At 33.9% G+C, this 16890-nt stretch overlaps 2 long non-coding RNA genes across 4 annotated transcripts; both read left to right on the top strand.

The window, feature by feature from the left end:
- Nucleotides 1-908: 908 nt before the first annotated feature.
- On the top strand, nt 909-11942 carry LOC110940235. Of its 3 annotated transcripts, XR_002592920.2 has the most exons (7): nt 909-1423; nt 1757-1826; nt 2073-2186; nt 9576-9690; nt 9822-9885; nt 10136-10262; nt 10734-11942. It is a non-coding gene; the product is annotated as an uncharacterized LOC110940235 (long non-coding RNA). The 3 variants fall into 3 exon arrangements; XR_004888269.1 differs by lacking the exon at nt 10734-11942 and having other exon boundaries at nt 10136-10514; XR_004888270.1 differs by lacking the exon at nt 10734-11942 and having other exon boundaries at nt 2064-2186; nt 10136-10514.
- On the top strand, nt 6871-7812 carry LOC110940236. The gene is made up of 4 exons (XR_004888271.1): nt 6871-6928; nt 7023-7070; nt 7176-7298; nt 7410-7812. It is a non-coding gene; the product is annotated as an uncharacterized LOC110940236 (long non-coding RNA).
- Nucleotides 11943-16890: the final 4948 nt, after the last annotated feature.

The following is a 16890-nucleotide window of genomic DNA, read 5'->3' as shown; positions in this document are numbered from 1 at the left end:
CCAGTCAAGGAGTACATTGACTCTGTTGTCAGACACGTGCTTCTTTCTTAGACAGGTAAACTCATATAAACACCTGTGAACATGATTTCGTGCTTCAAACTGCAGTGCGTTTATATCAAGAACTGATTGAAGTTCGTATAATTTGTGTGAAACAAACAGGGTGTTCTTGGTATAAAGGTTAAGATCATGCTTGACTGGGACCCAACTGTAAAGCTTGGACCCAAGACACCTTTACCTGATAATGTTGTTATTCATATGCCAAAGGATGATGTTGTGGCACTCCCACCAAAAGAGGTGGAGGAATATAGACCACCCCTTGTGATGGGTGACGAGCCGTTGCCTATGTCCATGCCAGTACCAGTCTAAATCCTGTGACGAAAGCAAGATTAGATACTCGAGATTTATGTTATAAAATGAGTTTTTGTTGCGTTTTTGTTATGAATTGGACTATTTTGTTCTCATGATGCTTGGTTGCTGTAATCTTTATTTCTACAAGTAGTTTAATGAAAGTGGGTCTCGTTGTTCTCTTAACTGGGAGTGGTTTTCATTTTAGAAACCCCATATATATATATATATATATATATATATATATATATATATATATATATATATATATATATATATATATATATATATATATATATATATATATATATATATATATATATATATATAAAATCTATAATACTATAAAAAGGAGAAGTGATGGACAAGATAGTAATTTTATTTGCGTATAAATTTTGAAGCATTATGTACAATAGAGAGAAGCCATTTTAAAGGGGATAAAGTTGCAACTTTTCTAAAATTTTAAAACACCAAAGGGGTGTTTTAGGGATTTGATTATGGAATAACCATACATTAACTTTTCAGACAACTGAATCGTTTCTTATCCTGGAATTAATATATATAACTCTAATACCCAAATCACAGTTTCCTCTCATCTCTTCACCTTCATCACGACTGAATCCTCCATAACCCTAATATCCCTATAAAGACTGCAAATGAATCGTCCCACCTTCAATTTGTCCTCTCAAATCCCCCTTACGTTCTCACTCCACCCTCTGCCGGCGACAGTGATTCCAGGGGCTGTGGTATTGGTGGTCGTCAAAGGCCAACGGCTAGGGTTTGCCATGAAACCGGAGGGACCCCAGTAATCCATGTTTCCTCTCTCGATTTCTATTTATGTATATGTTGAATTGTTGATTATTACGTGATGTTACTTGTCGATTATGATTGAGTACCTTGCGGTTTTAGTTCATCACTGATATTCCAGTTTGTGATCTTTTGATTTCCCAGTGTCGGTTTTTCAGTTACAATTTTATTGGTTGTTGATTGCTTTATGTTTTTGGGTTTTTGCTAATTCAGATAGGGCTCTTTTGGATGGGAATATGAAGAATTTGATCAATTGATGTTAAAGGCTCTGGTATTCTCTCTACCCTTTCTGACACTGTTGATGTGCCAATCAACCTGTTTGTCAAGAAATCATCTACCTTTTTAAGTGTTGGTTGATGAATAATTGCAGTTAAATTAAAAGAGAGTTTTAGAACTATGTTTGCTATTATTCATAAAGTGTTCTATGACCATGGCCTAATGAAAATTAGGTGATACGTTTAAACCTGCATTTTATAAATTATTCAAATATTTAAGGACATATATGTGGGTGTTAGGATGTAATTAAAAGAAATATATTCTTAGACCATGGAATGTATATGATTTTGTTGCTTTTAATGGTTATCTCTTCCTCTGATGGTGTTAGGGTTGTGTGGTGGCAACCGACGCCCTAGCGGCCACAACCGGTCGTGGCTACGGAGAATCTAGATGCGAAGGTAGGTGAATTTTTTTGAGGGTTGACTGGCGAACGTAAGAAGCTAAAGTTCTCGTGACCCAAAGATATTCACTGTCCAGTTAATTTTTTTTTTTAAACAAAAGTAGTAATGTTAAAAAGTAAAAAATATATATATATATAAAAATGGGGTTGTTAGAATTAGTTTTGTAGAGGTTTCTACTTGTATTGGCTATTGTTGGGGCTTGGATGGCCATTGGTGATGTTGTTCTAACTCCAGCCATTTCAGGTTGAAAATGACGTCTCATAGTGGTGTTCAACAAACAAACTACCAGAGATATGTGATAAAAACCATTAAGGTTTTTATATATGTGATCTGAGCGGTCATGTTGGGTCGATTCTGGTACGGGCCTTTATATTTCACTACGGAGTTACAAGTCGATTTAAACTGACCCGTTTGATATATATATATATATATATATATATATATATATATATATATATATATATATATATATATATATATATATATATATATATATATATATATATATATATATAGAGAGAGAGAGAGAGAGAGAGAGAAGATCATGCGAGAACCACCTTTTCACTACGTGAAAAAAGGCCTATGGCCACACTTTTGGCAAAACCGCCCTGCCACACATTTGTAAAAATGTGTGGCTAAAGGTTATTCATAACATTTTAAAACACATTTAGCCGCACATTTTATCATTAATGTGACAGAACCTTTAGCCACACTTTTAGAAAACCATGTGACATTTATTAGCCACAAATCGAAATGTGTGGCCAAATGTGATCTATAGCCACATATTTTTGTTTCATGTGGCAAAAAACATGTATTTGACACCTTTAGCCACACTTTAAGAAAAAAATTGTGACATATATTTGCTACACTAAGCAAAGAGTGGCTAAATGTTATCTATGATCACATTATATATTTTCCTATGACCAATAACATGTGTATTCAAAACCTTTAGCCACACTTTAAGAAAAAGTGTGGCCAAATTTGATCTACGTTTACTGTATTTGTTTCGCGGGACTAAACACAAAACTATTCCAAACCATTAGCCACACGTTAAGATAAAACATCCACATTAGAAAAGTGTGGCCATATGTGTTCTACGACCACATTATTTGTTTAATAATGTGGCTAAAATCTCATGCATATTGCCACATATATTATTTTATGTAACCAAATGTTGGACAATATTCACACTTAAAATTACAAAATTTAATGTGGTTTTACATTAACATTCGTCACACAATCATCATTTTTTTTTGTGTGACGAAATATTATCAAATGTCATTAAAAAATGTGTGACCAAATTTTAAATTTACTACATCTTTAAAAAATCATCGTAAAATATTTAATTACAAAACTTAAACTTCCACCTAAAATATTTTATCCTAAAACTTCCCCCCAAAATATTTCAAACTTAAACTCCCCCCCAAAATATTTCATCCTAAAACTTAAACCTCCCCCCCAAAATATTTCATTCTAAAACTTAAACTTCCCCCCAAAATTTTTGATTCAAAACTTTCATCTCAAATAATGTTCTTGTTTAAAAAGTTACATTATTTTAATATTAAAAAAATTACTAGATATTTAATAATTCAAACTATTATTAAATATTATATATTTTAAACCATATTTGTTTCATTAATGTATGCATATTAATAATGGTACCGAATTTCTCGAAGTTAATTGTTTTGGGTACCGGTACTAGTTTGATATGATACCAGTAGTTTACCGAATTTTACTTTCAAATAGCGTTGTGGTATGAGTACTGTACAGTACCATACCAAACATTTTTGGTACCGGTATTTGTACCTATATTTGATGATTTCCGGTATCAAAATTTTCGGTACCGGTATGCTCGGTACCGGTACTGAACTCATCCCTAATCATATATGTGTTAATAGACCATATTGGGCTTTACTGGGTCACAATGCCCCATAGTGGTCATAGATAAGTTAATGAACCATATTAGGCCTTAATGGATCACAATGGACAATAATAGATCACACATATATTAATGGACCATATTAGGCCTAAATGATAGTGGATCATACATGTCTTAATGGATCACAATGCACAATAGTATATCATATATGTATTAGATGATCATATTGGGCCTTAATGGATCACAACAGGTAATAGTAGCTCATAGATGTCTTAATTGACTACACTTGGCCTTAATGGATCATAACAGACAATAGTAGCTCATATATGTCTTAGTGGACCATATTAGGCCTTAACAGCTTACAACGGGCGATAGTAGATCATATATGTCTTAATGGACCCCATTGGGCCTTAATGGATCACAATGAAACTTAGTAGATCATACATGTCTTGGTTGATCATATTGGACCTTAATTGATCATAATTGACAATAGTACATCATACATATCTTCGTTGACATATTTGGCCAATTGGCCTTAATGGATCACAGTGGACACTAGTAGATCGATCACTCACGTGTTAATAGAACATATTGGGCCTTAATGGATCACAACAGATAATAGTAGATCATACTTGTCTTAGTGGACCATATTGGGCCTTAATGGATCACAATGGCCAATAGTAGATCATACAAGTGTTAGTGGACCATATTGGGCCTTAATGGATCACAATGGTCAATAGTAGATCATACAAGTGTCAGTGGATCATATTGGGCCTTAATGGATCACAATGGTTAATAGTAGATCATACAAGTGTTAATGGACCATATTAGGCCTTAATGGATCACCATGACCAATAGTAGATCATATAGTTCTTAATGGATCACGATGGACTATAATAGACCATACATGTTTTAGTGGACCATATTGGGCCTTATGGATCACGATGGCCAACAGTAGATCATACATGTGTTAATGGATCACGACAACTAATATTAGGTCATACATGTCTTAATGGACCATATCGTAGAGGTGCACAAAATGATTTTTTTTCCATAAATGGTTTGTTTATCCGAACCACCGTTTTTTTCTCATTTTTGCTTTAACCGGTTTTTACTTTAAGCGATTCGGTTAATAACCATGTTCTTCGGTTATTCACTTTAAAACGTTCAATGAATAACCGGTTTTTTAGTTAATTAACCTTTTTTGTAAATTTTTTTAATTTTTTCAGTTTCGGTTAATAAGTTGTTTCCGTTATTCAATGGCTATGAGGTTTTAAAAGATTCAGTTAGGTTTTAAAACCTTCAAAGGGTGTTTGGGTTAGCTTATTTTAGAATAACTTAATAACTTATTTACTTGTAAAATCATTAATAAAAAAAAAACCATCAATCCATCTTCACCTTCTTCATTTGTCCTTCCTCAAAACCCTAATTAAATCCTTCGTGACTGATGTGAACAGCCACAACAACCCACCACCACCACTCAGCCGCCACCACCTCCACCTTCATCACGCTTTCATCATCATCAGTTTGCCGGAACTACGTTCGACTCGCAACCCAACACCACCGAGTATCCCACCAAAACGGGAATACACACGAGTTGAGGCTTACAACAGTTGTGCCGGAACCTTAATCGTATCCCACAGTAGCAGCCGTTAATGGATCTGGTGAAACCCTTAATCACGAAATTCTGAAATCCTAGATCCAGTAATCGTCGTTGATGGTGGTGGTCGTCGGTTGGTGGCGGCAATGGTGTTGGTTGCCAGTTTTTTTGTTACATGTTTCATGATTCGTCGATTCATCTGTCAGTCTAAATCTAGATTCATTGATTAACCCTTCAATCAATCCAAGAGCAGAAATCAATCAATTCAAGGTTGTGAATACGATTCCGGAGCAGAACTCAGACGACTATTTCTCAATCGATTCAAGTTTTACTATTTCTCAATCGATTCACATCCTCATATGAGCGTTACATATTATTACGAATTCGTCTTCGAAGCATGTTTCAGAAGTTTAAGTTTCGGTGAAAAATTTGAGTTACCTGTTGAGTGCGGAGAGATTAAAGGAGAATGCGACTGTTACTCTTCGGTTTCGGCCTCTCGGGTGATGAATTTGTATGAATTTTAGGTTAAAGGTGATATTGTTTCATTAGTTTGTGGTTGATTTTGATTAGCGTTGGTTACATGTTTGTTCGTGATAGTCCAAGGGTGATACAGCAGGGGGAGGAGATTGTTTTGTAATTAGGAGTATCTAGTAATTCTCAGCTTGTTTTGTAGAATGTGATTATGTGAATGTAATATGCGGTTGTGTTTGAACTGTGATTGATCTGAATTTTACATGTTTTTGTGATGGAAATGTTGATTGTTTAATCTATAGGAGTAAGTCTGTGACAGAAATGTTGATTGTTTGTATGAAATAGATGTTTGTTTATCGATACATGAAGCGGTTTGTAAGTGGGCCACTATAGAGTCATGGGATTTAAATACTTGGTTTCAGATATGGCTCCGAGACACATCGACTTAAATACGTGGTTTTAGCTATATATGGGCCACTATAGGGTCATGGGATTCAGACACCATAAAGCACCTTGCTCTGCCCGTTAACCCGGTTTTCCACTCTTCAAATTCAAGCAAATATAAGTTTAAAATCAATAACATTCGGAGGGAAAAGAACAAAGATAGGGAGGGTCAGTTTGATTGCGATTTTGCAAATGTTGAGCACTAATCAGACTGTAACAAGATTACGGGCCGTATGATCACCAAAGTTGTATGATTTAGTTTATGTAACAATTTCTTACGATTTATTGCTGTAAGATTCAATTCTTCGTTAACATGTTAAAAATAGTTATTTCTTCTTGCTGTAACCTTTTGACAATGGATCTTACTTACCACCGGATAACTGACATTTTACAATGTTTGATCTTACAATGATGATTAATGCAGGCATGAGATCGTCGGTGTAGTGAAAGAAGTAGGCAGCAAAGTTATAAAATTTAAAGTTGGGGACAAAGTTGGGGTTGGATGCTTAGTGGGATCATGTCGCTCATGTGAAAATTGTGCTAAAGATCTTGAAAACTACTGCCCACAACAGATTCCAACTTACGGTTTCCCAAACCCCCGGACCCGTTTCGACCCGAACCAAAACAACCCTTTTTTATAATTGACCCGTTTTGACCCGAACCCGTTTTGACCCATGACCCGACCCGACCCAACCCATTTGCCAGGTAATTTTCATTCTTATTTCACGATGAGTTTTGCCAGTAATGTTGTACAGGTATGAGACCTTCTCATATGTTGAGTATACATTTTTTTGTGTAGGACGTTGCATCCGACACAGGTTCGACTATGGAGCCATAATCTTCCTAGGTAAGGATTCCCTATATACGTACCTATATCCAGCCAATTGTCAACTTATCTGTTATTGCTCTTCAAAGATGTTGGAATCCTTATCATGGTCAATATTGCAAGCAGATGAGCGCTTCCGCCAAGAAAAAATCTAACCTACATTTCAAAGTGGATAAGAAAATCCATCAGAAAGCTTGACAATTTGACAAGTCATTAGAGGGACTAAAGTCGTTTTTCAGAGACGTCAAGGTATTCTTCTTGCCATTTACTTTTCTACTATCCACATAACATCTTTGCTTTTGACTAGTTTCGACATCACTAACAAATTAACTAAGTTCATGTTGTGAAATAATGCAACAGGATGAGAATAATGGAAGTTCTATGAAGCCGATTGATGTTACACCTATTGATTTTGAGGAGCCATGGAACTGGTTCACAGATATGAAGAACGCTAAATCAACTAAGCCCAACCTGAAAGCACAAAGATCTGTGTCAGATGATGTCATAGAACCAGAATTTACAACTAAACCGAAGAAATCTGTGGTTATGACAAAAGGGTTTGACTGTTCGTCACCACCGCCAATGATTTCATCACCTAATGAACACAATCATCCTAGATCAACTTCTGTAGTGCAACCCAGCAAAACACTTGCAACGACGCTTTCTTTGCACTACCTCAATTACTAGCTGGGATGAACAGACTTCTGCAGTGCAACCCAGCAAAACACTTGCAACGTGGCACTATGTATAAAACTAGTTTAAATTGAAAACTTCTGTTATTATTGTTAATAGCATTTGGTTTTTAGTTTTCTCATGTTTATTGTAGTTTTTATTTTACTAAAAATTGAAAATAAAATGTGTATTTACTCGAAAATGGTCACATGTAATGATAAAAAATATTTGTGACCAAAAGTTTACAAAATAGCCACACTTAAAATTACAAAATTTCGTGTGGCTATAAATAACCACTAGCCACACTATAGTTACTTTGTTTTTTGTTGTGTGACAGAATGATATCAAACGTCATGAGAAAAGAAAGTTATATGTAACCAAATATTAGAAAATAGCCACACTTATAGTTACAAAATTTATTGTGGCTATACATAACCATTAGCCACACTTTCTTCACTTTGTTTTTTGTTTGTGTGACGGAATCATAGCAAATGTCATGGGAAAAACAAATATGTGTAACCAAATGTTAGACAATAGCCACACCATAGTTACTTAGTTTTTTTGTTGTGTGACAGAATGATATGAAACGTCATGGGGAAAGAAAGTTATATGTGACCAAAGATTAGAAAATAGCCACACTTATAATTACAAAATTTATTGTGGCTATACATAACAATTAGCCACACTTTCATCACTTTGTTTTTTGTTTGTGTGACGAAATCATAGCAAATGTCATGGGAAAAACAAATACGTGTGACCAAATGTTAGACAATAGCTACACCATCATTACTTTGTTTCTATTGTGTGACGATCTGATAACAAATGTCATAGGAAAAACAAATACATGTGACCAAAAGTTAGACAATAGCCACACTTAAAATTCCAAAAATGTTTTCTGTGTCTAGTAAAAGTTTTTAGCTACGCTTATAATAAATTCATGTGACTATGTAATAGAATCGGCCACACTTACAGTAAATTCATGTGGCCGTTGCTACCTTTTAGCCATACTTAATAGATAAAGTGTTTGATTACAACAACCTTTTTGTCACACTTTTTTTAAATTGATGTGGCTAGAACATACTTTTTAGGAAATATATGTGACTATATAATAGAAACAGTCACACTTAAATTAAATTCGTGTGGCTGTTGCAACCTTTTAGCCACACTTAATGAAGGAAATGCTAGAGTTTAACCAAAAATGTTGGTACCCTTTAGCCACATTTTTAAGTTCTAAGGCCACTAAAAAGTATGTGTGGCTGTATGATACCTACGATGACTCGAGCTTTGGTCACATCTAACATGAAAAAAATATGTGTGGCGAAAGACAAATAGTCACACTTTTTTTGTGTGGCTGTATCCTTATTTTGGCGTAGTGTTTATTACGAGAACCAATGTGAAAACAACCAAAAATGCTTAAAAATAGTTAAAAATCACACGAAATTTTTTTTTTAATATTTTTTATATAAAAATCGCTACTTTTCGAAGCCAGAAAAAAAAATTGAAAAAATTTTTTTTTGCCCACTAAAAGTATCGATTTGAGAATAAAAAATATTAAAAAAAAATTTTAGATTTTTTTTTTTTTGATTTCTTTAGATTTTATTTAGATTTTTTGGGGGTTTAGTTTTTAGCATTTTAGCTTTGGGGGGGGGGGGGGGTTAGTTTTTTTTAGGGTTTTTGGGGGTTTTAGTTTTTAGCATTTAGCTTGGGTGGGGGGGGGGGGTTAGGATTTTTTAGGTTTTTTAGCTATTTTAGGTTGTGTTCACATTGGTTCTCGCAATAAATGGAGTTCTCGCATGAGCCCCTCCCTATATATATATATTAATATATATATATATATTTTAATTTTATGTTTAGGTAAGGGGTTATGAATTCCGAAACTGGAAGAACTGGTGTGGAAAATATGGTTGGGAGCCGTTCCTAGGGACTTCTAAAACCCTGTGCCAGTTTTCCTTTCGCAGCATTTGATCAGGTCAGAGTGTTTACCTTCGACATCTGGTCAACTGTTTACTTGAATCTTGAATCTATTTAAAACTAAAACGAGTACTTTAGTGTGATTTTTTATGATATATCTAAACATGAATCATTGTCACTTGTTTACAGGAACAACGAATTGGAGAACTAATAACATCATCTTTTTACATTCCCAATCGCGTATGCATACCAGGTTAAGCTATGGGCTTTTTCCTTCTATTCCTTGAGGAATAAAATACCTTTTAAGTTTGATAACATATATAAAGAACTTCAACATGCTTTGGGGTGTTTAATCTCATCTCAGAAGTTGGATTGTAATTGAAACGATATTACTTCTGTAATTATAATCAACCTACGATAAAGAGCTTTCAAACTATAAAAAAAGTGTTTCAGTGTTTAGAAGCTAATAAACCCAAAATAATGGTCAAGGGACAAATTCACAGGTCAAATGAATGGAATATGGGTGTTTTGTTTGAAGGGATCTCAACAGGCTATCATTGGAAGGGGTATTGGTACCTGAGATATGGAACCTCACACATCTGAGATGCTTGTGAATGTCACTGGACCTAAGTAAGTTTCAATCTGGTATTGCTTTAACTCATGGGTATCAACAAGTGTAATTTAGCTAACTAAGGTGGACCGAAGAATTGAACCATGTACTGAACGTACCCACCCGTTATTATTCGTTATAGAGTTAAAAAATAGTTCTTAGTTATTCGTTAGTGGTTTGATTTTTTTCTTTATTTCATTGATGGATTGTATTAACATACTTGTACTCTTCTCTTTTTATGTAGTTTCTTACTGTTAACCTTAAGTTGATAATTTCTTGCTTCATAACTTGTTTATTATTAATGATCTGATAATTGGCTCTGTTATATACTATATTATAAATGATAAATGATTATATGCTAATTTATATTAAAATGGTCATGCTAAGTGGTTGCTGCTCTCAAATGGTTGCTGCTGAGTCAGCATCCTCTGGTGGAGCTTCCACTGCCCCTAAATTATATCCTGTTTTTATCCTTGGTGTCTTTTTTGTAGATATATCATATACCATGATTTAAACAAGAACAAGACAGAGTGTTGTTAAGGACTTGAGGTATTAAATTCAGCGCTATTATGTCTCTGTTTCACGTTTTGAGGACAGTCGTTGGTCTTTAACATCAAAAGGATGACTCGGGGCAGTTTATGCGGAAGCTCTATGATTTGAGGAAAAAGAGAATAAACGGCATGTACCAGTTCCATCAAAAAGAGTGCTGTAATGCCAATTTGCAGTCCACAAAAAAGAACTTACTAGCCTTGCAATGTCTTGTGGGTTCATTCCAAGTTCCTGAATGTTCTTTAAATCATTGACTTGTGGGTACACCTGTAAAAACGGGTGGGTCGGGTCAAAACGAGTTTGGGTCAAAATGGGTCGGTTAAAAAAAGGGTTATTTTGGTTTGGGTCATAAGGGGTTTAGGTTGGAACGGGTTCAGGTCATAAAAGGCCCGGGTCAGGATAGGTTTCGGGTAGATCAGGGCGGGTTGGTTTAAAGTCTTTTTTTTAAAGAATATTTGTAACAGCAGTATATCCATTTTCACTTCATATTGATCATGTTTATCAAACAGTTGGTGTTAAAAAAATAATTGAAACCCAATGTTTTTTTTTTTTTGAATTTGCACTGTTACAGCTTGACCAGAAGCAGATCAAAGACTAAATTAACACAAAAAGAAAAGAAGAGAAACACTGTGTTCAAAGGGGTCGAGGTCGGCTCGAAAAAAGTGATCTGTTTTTAACTTCATGTTTCCAGTTACTCACTCCTCAATCCAACCCATATTCACATATCAACATTCAATTTTCATCCAAAATTTATGAATTCTATTCCATAATTCCTCCTGGACTTTCACCAAACATCCGGTGGGCATTCCATTGGTACACTCCACAATCGCCACTGAATCCTCCATCCTCAACTGCCAAGAGAGTTTCATGCTAAACCTCAAATCAAACTCAATATTAAGATCTTGCAAGGGACCTTGGAAAACCGGGTAAATGAAACAAAACACCTGTAGGCAAGCATCAGGCATAAAGAGACTTGTACATGGTGTATAGTAAAGTTGTAAATCAAGCACAATAACAGTTTGTGAGAGTGCGTTTTATGCATAATCACATCGTTGTATTGCAAGCTTGTTCAAATTCTTTTATCTTCCTTTGATGCCAACGTTGAGGTACACAATAGAAAATGTACAAAACTTACATAAATTCATGTATTGAATATCAGTTGTGGTTTGTAATAGACATAATTGAATCTGATATTAGTCGGGACACCCGCTGCAACGCGCGGGCCTTCCCACTAGTATATACACACACACACACATATATATATATATATATATGTATATATATATATATATATATATTAGTATCTTTAAGTAATTAATTACTCATAAAGATTATCATTCTTTGCACATATTTAAATTTATTCTAAACAACTCGTAATTTATCCTACACACCTAGTAATTCGTCTTACACTCTATTCTTTTTTTATTTTTTGAAAAATATATATTTTGAAAAATAAGTTACAAACTTAATGTAGTTAGCTATTAAAGAGAAAAACTACATATTAATGATCTATGTAAGTTTACAAATATACCCTTATATTAAAATTAAATGCAAATATTAAATAAAGTAAAATAAAGCATTCTTATTAGTTGGAACTTATTTATTTTCTTTTTATAGAAAAATTATTCTCATTTGAACCCTACACAATATATAATATTTTAAATTGGACTAACTGTTAATAAACGGATAAGTTAAAGAGAAAAAAATAGATTGTGTATAAAAATAAGTTTAAATTGACCTAATAAATAAGTTAAATATAAAAGATATGTTAAATATAGAACGAAGTTTAAAAGCAAAACACTTTCAAAGAGGTAAACTATAAAAATATAGAATGAAGTTTAAAAAGCAAAACACTTTGAAAGAGGTAAAAAATAAAAATAGAAAATGGGTTTAATTATAATCATATGCATAAAGGGAAATATATTCACACCAGCCAAAGGCTATAAAAATTACAGCAGATTAACAATAGACACCAGTACTTTCTTAACCCACTATGACATCGATCCAAACCATTATAACACTGATTATTAAACACGATTTCTCCCATCTTAGCTCTATTTAGTAGATTTGCTAATACATACCAATGAATAAAATTTTGATTAATTTAAAACTTCAAATCGGGTAAAATGATGTTTGCCAAAAAAAAAAGTATATACGATAACTTCAAGTCGGGTAAAATGATTTTTTTAGTTATACATTCACAATTTAAATTAACTTCTATATTTGTTTCTTATCTATTTTTATGTATATTAAAGTGTTACGTTAATTAATTTCTATATTTGTTTCTTATCTATTTTTGTTTACATTAAATGGTTACGTTAATTAATTTCTATATTTGTTTCTTATCTATTTTTATGTATATTAAAGTGTTACGTTAATTAGTTAACTTCTTTTCTTTTACGTAGTTATCTAAAATCCCACTAACCATTGTTTTCGTAGTTATCTAAAATCTGTTACGAGCAACAAATATTGGTTTATGGTAAAAATATGAAATGAAAAGTTTAGGCTTATGTTAATATTTGATGCTTATGTAGGAAGAGAAATGGCTTTTTTAAGATGCCATAGTTTTGTAATAGATGGTGTTCCAAAATTAGTAACATAATAATAACATGCTCAACTCAAAAGCAATCTAAAGTCATTTAAAAAAAATTCTAGACTTTGCACGTTCAAAAAAACAAAGTCAACAAAAAACACCACATTCAAAATTAATCTTCCAAAACTCAAGTGTTTTGGGATTCCAAGTCTTGTTTCCAACGCGGGATTTAGACGGTTGCTGGCATGGCCATTGGCAAATGCTCATCTCCCATCACGAGAGGCGGTCTATATTCCTCAATGCTAGAGAATAAGTTACACTAGCCATTGGTTATCACACGTCTCACGAGTCTAGACTCACATTATGGTTCATAATACCAAGGTGTTTTGTGTTTGGGCATGCCCAAAGCAAATGGGTCGCTCGTGGCTTCCTCTAGGATGGTTTGACTGTATTGGGATTTGGTTGCTACACTTTCACATTTTCAAGGCACATCATGATCAATAGTCGATCTCTCACGAGTTACTAGATTTCTGTTGTGATGCAACGAACAATTGATTATTTCTTAACTCCATATCAAGCCATTTATTCAAAAGGATGCCTCCACAACGAGGGATGTAGACTATGGAATTCTAGGGAGGATGTCTTGGGGGTGCATTATGAAGGGAGGCTTAGTGATCTGTTTTCAGCCCTGCAGAGCCAACACCTTGGTTCCAATTGTTTGTTAAAATGTGATTCTATATTTAATTATGGTTATAGGTGCTAAATGTGGTTAGGCTATGTTTTTATATATCTTTCAATAAAATGTCACTTCTATGGAAAGTGGAAACTATACATTTCGCGCTTTTGGTTATATTTTTTTAGAAACGTTGGTATTGCTTTACGTCTTTCTCTCCATTTTCGCTTTTAGATTTGATTTTCTTAACATTATTTGCAACATCCAAGTGTGAAGGAAGGGTTATGTACTAGCTATTACACCAAGGAGCCAATTGATGGTTTGAGGTAAACTTTGTGTATGACACCTAGGAGCCAATTAATGGTTTGAGGTTAACTTTGTGTATGAAACACGTCACGCAACGTGCGTCTATCAAACATATGTGTATCCGCGGCAATGCTCGGGCACTCCCACTAGTCATTTAAACATATAAATATAATTAAGACTTCTCTAAGATATCTCTTTTAGTGGGACAAAAAAACATAGACAAGTGAAAACGGGTCATATAATAGTTTATTACTTTGTTCTACACAAAACATCATGATAATTAGGTATTTAAGTATATTGTAGTAGCGTGAATCAACGTGAACATTCTAGTATTCTACTCCTCAACATTGCCATTTCAACACATAACTCAGTAGTGGAAAAAGCGTGTCAACATAAGTAGTAACCAAAGAAATAGAAAAGAAGTTTGGACAAAATACAAAATGGGTAATAATGGAACCAGTTACGTTTTTCTATTACTTAAAATGAGACGAATTGAATATGGTTGTAAGGTGTTACCTCTAAAATCGTAAACCATGTGCGATGAAAACATAAATGGGACAACAGCTAGATTCAATTGTCACAAAAAAGATTAAAATATATTTAAATAAGGATTCCATTTCTATTTTGATCCAATCTTAAAGATTTAAGTAATCGTCAGAATTGATGGCCATGAAGGATGAAGGTCTCTTTTACACAATGAATTGTAATTAGTAATCGGTTCAAACTAATTTTCATGATATATATATATATATATATATAGAGTAGGGTTCACACGGAAAGTGTGTTTTTCCTAGAAAGTCTAGGAAGCGATCTGGTCCATCCGATTGGTGTGTTTAAGGGTTGAGATTAAATCAATGGCAATCTTGTAATATTTGAGTTTAATTAATTGATTCTTTTAAATGAGTAGGGGCAATTTTGTCAATGGCCGTGTTTTAAATCAATTAGATAACCGCCCAGTTCCTAATTTCAAGCGATTTTCCCCCTCTCTCTCTCCAAACCCATCTTGGAAACACCAATCCCTACCAAAAATAACTACAATCATGGAAGAAGATAACTTTAGAAACGATTGAGAGCACCGGATCAAATTAAAACACTTCTCCATCTCCACCATCTCCGAGTTCATCATCACTATTCAAATACTGTTCTTATCATCTCCGTTTTCTTGACGATGTGTTTTAACAGCAAGCAAATTAATACAGTTGTGTTTTAGCAGCAAACAGATTCATACAATTGTGGTTTAGCATCCAGATTCATATAGATGTGTTTTAACAGCAAGCAGATTCATACAGTTGTGTTTTAGCATTCAGATTCATACAAATGTGTTTTAACAGCAAACAGATTCGTACAGCTGTGTTTTAACTGCAAGCAGATTCATACAGATGTGTTTTAACAGCAAGCAGATTCATACAGTTGTGTTTTAGCAAGCAGATTCATACAGTTGTGTTTTAGCATTCAGATTCATACAGTTGTGTTTTAACAGCAAACAGATTCATAGAGTTGTGTTTTAACAGCAAGCAGATTCATACAGTTGTGTTTTAGCATTCAGATTCATACAGTTGTGTTTTAACAGCAATCAGATTCATACAATTGTGTTTTAGCATTCAGATTCATGCAGTTGTGTTTTAACAGCAATCAGATTCATACCCTGTGTTTTACCATCTTTATATTGTGGGATCTATAAAAAAAATTGACTTTAGCCCTGTAAACTGTTAAAACACAGCACCTAGAACATGCTGGTAAATTCCAATAATCTTCTGAACAATGGAATATGCGATGTAATGTGACATAGACAATAACATAAAACACATTCAGATTGTTAAAATGCAAAAGAACTGTTAAAACACAATCTGATTATATATTGACTTCAGAGTGTTAAAACACACTGAGTTCAACCTCTCTGACTGGTAAAACACATCACTAAGAACATGCTGATAGTTTTCAGATAAACACATTGACTTCCAGATTTGAATTTGAAAACAATAAAAATTCCGAAAATCATGGAATTTTAGTTAATGAAGATACATTCCAAAAATAAAATTAAAATAAGAAATTACATGATAGCCCTTCTACTTAAAATCCTTCAATGACACATGTCCAATTCTTATTCCTTCCTAGACTTTCTAGGAAAAATAGACTTTCTACCCAACTCCTACTATATATGAGTAGGGTTCGCACGGAAAGTGTGTTTTTCCTAGAAAGTCTGGGAAGCGATCTGGTCCATCCGATTGGTGTGTTTAAGGGTTGAGATTAAATCAATGGCAATCTTGTAATATTTGAGTTTAATTAATTGATTATTTTAAATGAGTAGGGGGATTTTTGTCAATGGTCGTGTTTTAAATCAATTAGATAACCGCCCAGTTCCTAATTTCAAGAGATTTTCCCTCTCTCTCTCCAAACCCATCTTGGAAACCCCAATCCCTACAAAAAATAACTAAAATCATGGAAGAAGATAACTTTAGAAATGATTGAGAGCACCGGATCAAATTAAAACACTTCTCCATCTCCACCATCTCCGAGTTCATCATCACCATTCAAATACTGTTCTTATCATCTCCGTTTTCTTGATGATGTGTTTAACAGCAAGCAA

This window comes from Helianthus annuus, chromosome 3 (assembly GCF_002127325.2).
Source record: "Helianthus annuus cultivar XRQ/B chromosome 3, HanXRQr2.0-SUNRISE, whole genome shotgun sequence".
NCBI lineage: Eukaryota > Viridiplantae > Streptophyta > Magnoliopsida > Asterales > Asteraceae > Helianthus > Helianthus annuus.
The sequence above is the reverse complement of the archived record's forward strand: the minus strand, read 5'-3'. Positions and strand labels throughout refer to the sequence as shown.